The following is an 11,635-nucleotide window of genomic DNA, read 5'->3' on the forward strand; positions in this document are numbered from 1 at the left end:
CCTGTTGTCTAATCAAGATTTGGTTTAATGCTCCTATCTATGACCCATATTCTGTCTCCAAGATGAAAGGGAAAAAGTCTATTCAACTTTTTAAAAACTACAATCCTTAAATATATTAAATTCTATAATTAGGCACTTATTGTATTTCATAAAATTGATGATGTAATAACAATAGTTTCAGAGAAGCAAAATCTTTAACTGCTTTATATTGCTCACCTCATTCAGTGATACCAATAGACAGTTAAACTAGTAATAAATTTCTGGAGTTATAAAATTTGTATTTGGGATGCAATATATGTTCCTACTATTATTTGCTTTTGAAGTGAGACACATTCACTGTAACTTTTCCTTGAAAATTTAGATGGAGAGAGAAATAAAGATTGTTTATATTTAATTGTAGTGGCTAAATTATGTGTCTTTTTCCCTAAGCTGCCTCAAATTAATTTTAGAAAATGTACATTTACATATAAAAAGATGAAATAAGTGCACAAAGAAAAAATTAATAAAAGTTCCCCGCCCCCAAACGCTGAGATTCAAATCCCTCATTCTTCAACTCTTAAAAATCTTATATACTGGTTATTTCTAGTTTTCAGAATGGGCAGCAGTTTAGATCAGGGGAGTAATAAAAGCAAACTAAGTTATTTTATTTTATTACTTTTGTATATCCCAAGAGGATAATGAGTGAAAGGGGAAACATATTTACAATAGTAACTGATTAGGCTGCACAGTTTAATTCACAGCAGGATTTTCTTTTGAGATCATAAAAATGTCTGTGATGGAATAGGGGATGGAAGAAATTAAACAAAAAATCCTTTAATCAAAGTGTTGTAGTTAAGATACCTTTCACAAGGGAGAAAAAGGAGACTGATTTATTGGAATAAAAATAATTCCTTGGCTCATAAAAATTCTTATTTGGAAGCATTCACCAACTGCTTCTGTCATGTCCAGAACTTGTCATTTCTCCCTTTCTCTTCTTCATATGTAATTACATAGCCCCTTTTCCTATTTCTGAAGGTCGGCTTATTCTCATTTCATTTCTGTAGCCTTTGTCCAAGAATGATACAGGTAAGAAAAAGAAAATGAAAACCAAGGACTTAATCTCTATAGATGTACACAAATAATTTAAACCTACTTTCTTGAAATTATGGTCATCTTCCTGTTCAACAGGGCTTAGCTGAAAGGCCATTGATTTTGGGCTTAGAAGACCTATTTTTGTATATTATCTTATATTCAACTGGGCTTCCCCAATGGCTCAGCAGGTAAGGATTCTACCTGCAGTGTAGGAGACAGAGAAGACATGGGTTCAATCTCTGGGTCAGAAAGATCCCCTGGAGAAGGAAATGGCAACCCACTCCAATATTCTTGCCTGAAAAATCCTGTGGAAAGAGGAGCCCGGCAGGCTACTGTCCAAAGGGTAGCAGAGAGTTGGACATGACTGAGCCACTAAGCACACACATAAACTTCAGCCAAATCATTCAAACTCTCTGAGTCTTAGTTCCTCATCTCTAAAATGGGGAAAAGATTTGTCTAACCCAATTCCCAGGGCTGTTGTATCAAAATATGTAGAAGGACCTTGTAACCATGAATCTCCGTATACATATGTTATTATCACTGTTGTCATTTGACATATGAGAAAACCATCTGGTCAGAAAGAGTAAGTATTTTCCCTAAGGACGCACAGCTTGTTAGTAATAGAGGAGAAAGTAAATGCTGAGTGTCCAAATACTTAAACTGAATTTTATTCCATTGATTGTCTCTGAAGTGCTCTGTTTCATCTTGAAGGAGTTGTTTTTCATTCTGTATGACACAGATTCACTGAGTGGTAAATAAGGTAACAGTTTTAACTGTGTCTTTCTACTTTACAATTTTAGACTTGGACTTGAGGTGCACGTTAATTCTCTGAGTTTAGAGGAAAGAGAATTCATCGGTGTCATTTCCTTTTTACAGACCAGTTGTTTGCCTTTCTCAGGAGTGGGACATGTTTTTGTACCTGAGGAATTCACCATTATCATGCATTCTTTGCGACAATAGATGGTGGCAGAGAATCTATGGAAGCTTGTTACACGGTATTTGATTGCATACATCCGAAATATCCAACACCATTCATCATCTGAAAGATCACCACAGATGGGCCTTCCAAAGATCCTCCTTGGAGTTAAGATACTGTATGTAAACGACAGAATGTCCCTTTTTCCAGACGAGCAAGTTCATATCCTCTGTACATGGTGTTCTGGTTTCTTTTGTTCTAGTTAAATGGGAGTAGAAATTAAACGGGAACAAAGGAGACCTGTGCCAGGAGACCTGTCATCAGAGGTAAGAAATTAATTTTATGGAGTCATAAAGCAGAAAAAAAGAGAAAAATATGTAATGGAGACACAAAATGGGGAGGAATCTGTCTGAAGGCGATTTTGGCAGTAGGGAGATATTTCAGCCTTGTACTTCTTGTTACCATTTTGGATTTCTTTCAGATTGTTTTCTTTTTTTGAGCAAACAGCTGGCAGATAGCACACAGGAAATAAAGGACTGCATCGGAGAAAGTGTAGTTTAAAAACAAAAGGTATATAGTGTGGAATACATTGAATAAAGTGAAGGTTCAAGTATAATCCAATGAACCTGACAAAACCAAGTGATTTTTCAACCCAGTCAGAAACAAGGCCACCAAAAGATACGCTTTGGGAGATGTCATTTCTTTTTCAAACATCTAGCTACAAAAGTACTGTATCAGGAGACATGCCCAAAAGGGATAATATCTACACACACTTTGGAAACACCTGCAGCAGAAAATACCATCTGTCAGATTAAAGAGGGAAGCAGATTGGGATCTGAGGGTAACAAGAAGAGAGAGGGAAATGGATTTTGTTGGCTATAGTTGCTTAAAGTGTGTGTGCATGTATAGGAAATAACTTGAAGGAAAGGTGGGAGGGGAGAATGCCTTAAGTTCACTATATGGTGCTGGAGTAGAGAGTTCTTGGATCTTGGAGCTAGAGCAGCCTGCTCTATATCCTAGTTTTGTTTCTTATTAGCTGACTGTAAGGTCTGTAAAGGAAGGATGAAGTATCGCTTGGGAATATCTTCAGCTAAACATATAGGACACCCAACCAGCAATGGCTTAAGTAGTAAAAGCATTAAATCATATCCCTTTATGGGCTTCTCTGGTGGCTCAGTGGTAAAGACTCTGCTTGCCAATGCAGGAGACACGTGTTCCATCCCTGATCTAGGAAGATCCCACATGCCACAGACCAACTAAGCCCGTTAGCCACAACTATTGAATCTGTGCTCTAGAGCCTGGGAGCCACAACAAGAGAAGCCATCACAATGAGAAGCCCATGCACCACAAGTAGAGCAGCCCCCTGCTCGCTGCAGCTAGAGAAAAGTCTGCGCAGCCACAAAACCCCAGCACAGCCAGGAATAAATAATAAAATTATTAAAAGAAAGGAAAAACAGAAAAGCTAATGTCAAGCTATAAAAAAAGCCCCAACTAATTTATTTTAAAAATTATATCCCTTAAAAAGAAGTCTTAGGACTTCCTTGGTGATCCAGTGATTAAAACTTTGCCTTCCGATGCAAGTGATACGGATTCAATCCCTGGTTGGCGAGCTAAGATCTCACATGCCTTGTGGCCAAAAATACCTCAGAAAACATAAAACAGAAGAAATATTGTAAGAAATTCAATAACGACTTTAAAATGGTTCACAACAAAAAATCATTAAAAAAAAGTCTGAAGGTCAGCTTTGCAGGACTGAGGCAGCATCTTAACAATGTCATCAAGGGTCCAAGCTCTGTTTTTTGTTTTTTTTTTGCTTTGCAATCCAGAGTATTATTAGGCTTGTCAAGTCATGGCCACCTTAGCACAAAAACAAAGCCTCCCATAATCATATTCAGAGTAAAAAGGCAAAGTCTGGGAGAAACACAGCTCTCTCCTCACAAGGCTCTGGTCTTTATGTGGGAAGATACTCTTTCTCAAAAGTTCTCTGGCTGACTTCTCTTTATGTCTCATGTCCAGAATTGGGTCATCTCTGGCCCCATCAACCAGTGATTTAGTGTGGGAATGGAGTTGGCTCCATCTTCTTGGCCAAGATCTGATAGCAGTCTGCTACAAGTAATATCTGTCCGATAGGGAGGTTAGCATGGGAGATGATACATATAAATCTGGTAGCACTTTGCCTAGCCCATCTCAGATGCACTTTAAATGATCATTATTATAACTTTAAGCATTATTAGCATTTTCCCTACAATCTTTTATTGCTCTGTGAACATTTAAATATAGTTGTACTTAGTATATAAAATTTTGGACTCTGCTTTGACTTCATCATATTTGCAGTTTAAGCATTTCCCAGTACTTCTACATAGTCTCGCTAATATCACTTTAAAAATGATTGTGTGAAATACAATCTAACAAATGACTGCAATAGAATTTATTTTTGTATATATTATATGCTTCCAGTTGTTTTTCAGTAGTTTAAGACTTCTTTGTGTAAAACCATGTATATTTTGGATTGATTATTTAGGATAGATTCCAGGAATGACATTATTAGGTCAAAGGATGAGGCAGAGATTGGCTAGGTATTAAGCAAACTATGTGGTTTTCCTCCTGAACCCATAGGTAAACCACATTTCTTAATCTCCCTTGCAGCTAGGTGTGGCCAGTGAGAGGATTATTGCCAGTGGAATGAGGGCATACATGCTGTGCCCTACTTTGGGGCAAAACACCTCTGAAATCTCCTCTCTCTTCTCCTGGATGTCTATGCCCTGAATGACCTTGGTGAAGATGACAGACCCATAACAGCGTGGGACCCTGAACGGTCGTGTGGAGCAGAGCCTCCCCTCCAGTTCCATGCTACTGCTTAGAATGTGGGAAACAAAGGCTCACATGTTAAGCTAGTATAGATATTGGAGTTACTGGGTATGGCTGCTGTTGCCACAACTAATGCAGAAAGTGGTCCCTTGAAATGGTAACCACTGCAATGAATGTCATAAAACTATTTTTATTCCAATTTTCTCAAATTTGGAGCACAATCTTTCAGAATAAAAGAAGAACAATGAAAAGAATTATTTAAATGAAATGCATTAAAATAATCAAGTTGAAAAATTAATGTGCAGACAGGAAGAAAATAAACCCACCTATGCAAGTTGCTTGGAATGATCCATAATTAATGTTACTATAACTCAATAAAATTTACTTACAACATCAAGCTCCAGGAGATGGTGAAGGACAGGGAAGCCTGTCATGCTGCAGTCCATAAGGTTGCAAAGAGTTGGACACGACTGAGAGACTGAACAACAACAACAACTTACCACAGTAATTTCTAAGCAGATCATATATTTATTTTAGTTTGAGGCTATCAATTAAGTAATAAATATTTTTAGACTGTGATTAGTGTTTGTTATTTAAAACGTTTGTAGTGCCCCACGTCTGGAGCATGTTACAGCCACATGGGCAGGCAACTCAGAATATGTGAGGACTCTTAGTAACTTTGGTCTGCATCCCCAGAGTCATACTCTCAAGCTGTAGTTCTGATTCACGCCAGCAGAGGAAATTGTGTTAATTTAAACCATTGAGTAATCTGGAGAAGACTCTCGAGAGTCCCTTGGATGGCAAAGAGATCAAACCAGTCAATCCTAAAGGAAATCAACCCTGAATATTCATTGGAAGGACTGTTGGCTGAAGCTGAAGCTCCAATACTTTGGCCACCTGATGATGGCCAACTTCAGGGAAAAGACCCTGATGCTGGGAAAGATTGACGGAAAAAGGAGAAGAAGGTGGCAGAGGATGAGATGGTTAGTTAGCATCACCAACTCTATTGACATGAATTTGAGCAAACTCTGGGAGATAGTGGAGGACAGAGGAGCCTGGAGTGCTGCAGTCCTCGGGGTTGCAAAGAGTAGAACATAACTTAGTGACTGAACAACAAAGAAATAATCTGGAGGGCTCCCGAGAGACCGGCTTGATTCTGGGTCCACTAGGGAGCTCTGAACTAAGTGAAGAAATAGTGGCAGAGGCTAATACATTGATTTTTGTTCCCTCTGGGAGGCACAACCTCAAAAGGATAGCTAGGGAAAGTCAGGTGGTCAGGAAGCTCATTTTGGGAGGGGGAGGGGGTTGCCTGAGTCTCTTCCTATGTAATTAATCATGCCCAACAGCTCTGAGTCAGCCAGGTATTTCCCAACTGTTCAGTGAGGAAACACAGATCTAAGTGCAACTCTATGCCTAGGGTGTAGTAAGCATCAAATGACAATGATAGAGATAACAACCAGGCCACTGGACTTTTCCAGTGACTTTGACTTCCGACTTCTGGGAGCACGGAATCAAACCCTGCTGAGGCTGGTCTGGTGGGCTTGGTTCCAGTTTCAGTGAGGAGCTGAGAAGACAGCTGGAGAAGTCTGCGGGGGGAAGAGATCTAGGCACTTGAGTTTGATGCAGGAATAGTACTTCCCAAGGGTGTGAGTTGCAGTTCCATTTTGGAAAAACAAAAACAAAAATATCTGATACATCTTAACTCTCTCTCCCTAGAGTTAAATAAATTGTCACAGTGAATGGAATAGCTTTTGGTCAGGAAAAGAGGGAGGTAGACCTATGTGAACTGACTTAGAAACAGTTCTAGACTACAGTCTCAAGTGAAATTAGCTAATTTCAAGCATGATATAGATAGTTATTTTTTAAAATAATGTATGAGGAAAAAACAATTCAGTCAACTTAGTTCGATCTAATAAAGTCTTCCCCTTCTCCCTTCTCTCTCTCTTTTAAAAAAAATAAGTTAGAAGTCTTTCAGATTTCCTTTCTTTTCCGTCCTCCTCACCAAAGTGGTGACTCCAGACACCGAGGTACCTGCCAGGTCCTTGTGGTGGTGAGGAGGAGTGGTCCCTGTGCCCATGGTCTCTCTTTAGTCCTAAGTATTCTGTACAGAGAGAACGTCCCTAATATTTCTGGCCACTGCTCACCCTACCAGCAACTGTGTCTGAGTTTGGCAGCTGGTAAACCCTTGATCTCTTCTTTCTGCTTAGCCTGTGGTCCTCCCAACTGTGCTGGGTGCTGAATGTCCCCTGAAGTCTGGCTGTGACTTCTACTCTGTCTCCAGTCAGGGATAGCTATCATCTTCTTCAAACCACAGGATTGCCTGGCCCTGTTAAGCCACCCGCTTCCCAACCTGCACCATTTATCCATACTTTCAAGGGAAACTGGAAACCTTTGAATAGCTTCCATGCCACGTGGCAGTAGAGGGAGACCTCCAACTCAGAACTTCCTTTGGTTGAAATACTGTAATCACTTAAGGGGGGTTCCTCCTTTCAGAGCCTTGTTTTAGGAAGTGGGGGAAAGTCCTTCATACTGTGCCCTCACTTTCCTCCTCAAGCTAACACAGTTCTCTCTCTCTCTCTAGGATTTTCACTAGAATTGGAGTGGTCATCATACATATTTTTTCCATGAGTTCTTCCTGCAGCCATTTATTTCTTCTTTTCACAGTCCTTTGACAAGAATGGACAGGCTTTCTAATTCCTCTACATGGTGAGTTTGTTTTAGTAAAGCCTGTAATAAGCTCATGATCTAGGTCACTAAGGCTGAATCTAAAGGAGGCTAAAAAAATTAAAAACTCTTTTCTCTGTCCACAATAAAGCCTTGCTTTAGGATTACCGTATTTTGTCAATTTGAAGATGCCATTGTTGTAAAATGCACTATTATTTTACATACCATTAAGGCTATGATATACTGTCTTAATGATAGTTCTGTGGAAGGCATGAGTTGATCATAGCAGTCTCTTTTTGCAGTAGAATCTTTTTTATCTACACCAAGGGACTTGGGATTTCCTTTTGCCTTTAATCATGATGCTTGGCAAGTGATGGGCAACCCTTTCCTAAGTGAATCAGTAAAATTTTCACAATGGCATGTGTGTATCTTTCTTTCTAGGTCCAGGAGAGCTCTTGATTTTTGTTTTGCAACAAAACAGAAATTGTAATCATTTACCTGAGTATTTACCTCCCTATATTAAATTTATTTGAGGAAAATTCCATTGCCTTGTTTCACTGCCTTTCTGTATATGCAATATATGCATTTTTTTAAATCCAGTGACAAACCATACTGTAATATTTTTGAAGACAATTTATGCTATAATTTAACTCAACCCAGAAGAAGATGAATAGATTTAGGGAGCAAGGAGACCATTAATTGAGTCTTGAGGTGTTCTTGATGGTGGCCAGACATAGGTATCCCACCAGCATGGTAACATCTCTCAAGGAAGACTGAAGAGGAAAAGAGGAACACATATTAATAGTGGCTTGGACCATTTTCAATTTCTGTCTTTCTTTAAGGCTCAGGCTGAATGCTCTGTCTGCAATAAATCTTTTCTTGACCTGCTAGAGATCAGATTAGGTTTTCTTTTAGGTTCTTCTCCTGTCATAACCCTTAGCACAGGTTAAAGAAAAAAAAATAGCTGGTTTAATGGTATATCTTCTTACTGAAAAGGGAACTCCACAAGGGTTTGTGTAGTAGGTATTTAGTATATATGTATATATGTGTTGAAAGGAAGGAATAAGGAAGTCATGTCATTCCTCTGCAATAATCCTTACATGGTTTTCTACTTTTCTTGAAATAAGACCCAGACTCCTTACCATGGCCCACAAGCCCCCTCCAGCCCTCTCTAGAGCAGCCTCCTCCTCGCTCACTAAGCGCCAGTACAGAGTAGCCTCGGGCCAACCTCGGACCCCTTGCCCCTTCTAAATCCAGCCTCTACACACGTATCTGATCATGACTCTGCCCTGCTTTCCCGTGCTTCCTACATCTCTGCTGCAAAGCAAACCTTCCTCTATGACTTGCCCTTTTCTCCCTAAACAGCTTCCTCTTTCATCCCTTGGACTCTTGGTTTCTCAGGATGCCATGCTGCTCCTCCTGCTGCTGCTCTTGCTTCTGTTCTTGCTTTTATTTTCCTTTATTCTTTAATACTCAGTTTCTCCCAGAAGCCGTTCTTAAACCTCATGCTAGGTAAAGCCCCCGCACCCCCACCCCCATGGGCTCCTACACTGTGGCTATCTTTGTATCTGGTCACTTACCACTTTGAATTAAAGTCATCTCTAGATAGTTGTCTTTCCTCTTGACTGTAAAATCCCTGAGAGCAAGATCTATACTTTCTCCACCTTTGCACCCCTGGTGTTAAGCTGCATCAGCGGCACTGTGAATACCAATAAGTGTGTGTTGGATTCCCTGGCGATCCAGTGGTGAAGACTCCGCACTTCCACTGTAGGGTGAGTGATTTGATTCCTGGTCGAGGAACTAATATCCCACATACTGTACAGCATGGCATCCCCCCCTTCCCCCCTGCCCAAATGTGTGTGTGTTAAGTGGAATTAGAACTGAGCTGAGCATCACATACCAGCATACTATTTTCTGAAAGGCCAAGTATCCCCTGGTCTAGGGAGAATCACAGGTAACCCAGGGGAGAAGTTTTTCTGAGTAATCCTGGGGATGGTGATGCATTCGATTACCAGGTGGTGCTCGACTAAAGTCCTCAACCACAGTAAGCGTGAACCATGTCAGCTGGCCCAGGCTGTGACCCTTTGTGAGCAGGCTGGGGTTCCCTCAGAGCTGTAGCCCTTCCTCACATACTCTGGGAGTCATCTGGGAAAGAGATGGAGGAAGGGCCTCCCGGCAGAGTGAATAGTATGTGCAAAGGCATGGAGGCCTAGAATGACTGGGGAAAGACTTGCAGTTCTATATGACTGGAGAAGGAGATTTAGGATGAGGAGTAGGTAATACAGCTGGAAAATCCACACTAATAATATTCATAATAACTAGTTTACTGAGTATTTACAATATGTAGGCACTGGACCAAGGGATGTAAGGGTGACTGCATTTTGTTCTCCCAGTCACACTGCCAGTCATTTGCTTTTGGCTCTTAAATCCATTCCCTCCCATCATCTGGCTTTGCTGGGGATCACGGGAGCTAACAGTCCTCAGGTTTCATAGCTAACTGGCAACCAGTCTCACTGGCAGGGTCCAAAGAAGACCCTGATGGGGCAACAGAAAGCAGGGAAAAGGAAGAAGTCAGAGTATTTCTCCCTCTCTTACACTGTCTCTGAGCTTTCACAGCAGCTACATCTCCTCTCTGGCCCTGACTCTGGCTCACAGTTTGCTCCCGTGTTCTTCTTGTTGGCCCAGCTCCCACCAGAAAGGCTCCCCGGAGTCCTGCCAGGGGAGGCTGGATCCTATGCTCCAGAATTATGTTCCTATGGTCCCAGGAGTGTAGTAACATTCTACTGTTGCAAACCTTTGGCTTGCCTGACTCCCTTGCTTGACTTCTCAGTCCTTCTATCATCTGCTGAATAATACTCCATATGGTATATTAAATATCCTCTGTTTGAAATACTAGTGTGGTTTCTGTTTTCTTGACTGAACCTGGACTGACATACTACTGTCTGTGGGAGGCAGGCTCTATTCAGAATCTGTGTCAGGGCTGAGGAAGCTGAGGCTTGGAAGAGTGACAAGCTCAGGTCTCATAGCTAGGGAGTGGGAGGGCAGGCTGTGCTAGCTGGGAGATGGCCTTAGAGTGCAGGAAGTGGGTTCAAACCTGAAGGAGGCAGAGACCAGGAAAGGCTTTACTCAGAAGAGTGACACAATCAGAACTGTGTTTTAGAAAGGACAGATTCTCTTCCATCTCCATCAGGGTTGCTTATCCCAACAAACTACCTAGTTTCACACAGATCTAAGTTGCAGAAAGGCACAAAACTGCCTTGATGGATATTTTCTTTCTGTTCTTTTGGTTTTCTTAACCATGTGCTGTATTTTCCCACAGATTTAGCCAAGACTCATTCGCTACTGAAAAGTCTTTTGTGTATCAAACCCAACTATTGCCACGTGACCAAAGTCTTTTGGTCAACAGATTGTTTTCAAGTCTCTGTATGTATTGTGAGAATCTGCAAACACTTCTTTTATCAGGATCTTTGGCCCCAAAGTGTACCAGATGCACAAAATGAATCGACAAGATACAAATTATTCATGAGAATGCAAAATTAACTCTACACATTTATACAAATAAATGAGGCAAAATTATGCTTTAATACCTACTTTTGTCTTACAGATATGCCTGAGGCACCAATAAGTTTAATTATAAAAATTTATCATTTATATTGGCCAATACTAATATGTTTTCCCATGGAAACACTGTTCTTTGATATTTTAGGTTCAGCAAGTTCATAGTGTCTCTTGAGGTTCTACAGTCACTGTGTGTTAATAGTTCATAGTTCTCTATTTATCTGGATAAAAACTAGATGCATACAACTCAAAGGCTGCATTTTTGATTCTAGCCCTTTCTATGTGTCTCTCATCTCTTTTTTTTAGCTTTTTAACCAGCATAGGATTATACAAAATGCAGGTATTGTTCAGTGGGAGAAACTGTGAAAAATGAAAAAAAAATCTATTAATCTTTCAGTGACCATTGGAATGAAAATGTACTCTTGCACTTTACATTTCTGATGAAGAATCTTGTGAGCCCATGAAAAGCTGCATGTGTACTGATTAAGAGGGCTTCCCTGGTGGCTTAGACGGTAAAGAATCCTCCTGCAATGCAGGAGACCCAGGTTCAATCTCTGGGTAGGGAAGATCCCCTAGAGAAGGAAATGGTATCAACTCCAGTATTTTTGCCTGGAGAAG

Source organism: Bos indicus, chromosome 10 (assembly GCF_029378745.1).
Source record: "Bos indicus isolate NIAB-ARS_2022 breed Sahiwal x Tharparkar chromosome 10, NIAB-ARS_B.indTharparkar_mat_pri_1.0, whole genome shotgun sequence".
Lineage (NCBI taxonomy): Eukaryota > Metazoa > Chordata > Mammalia > Artiodactyla > Bovidae > Bos > Bos indicus.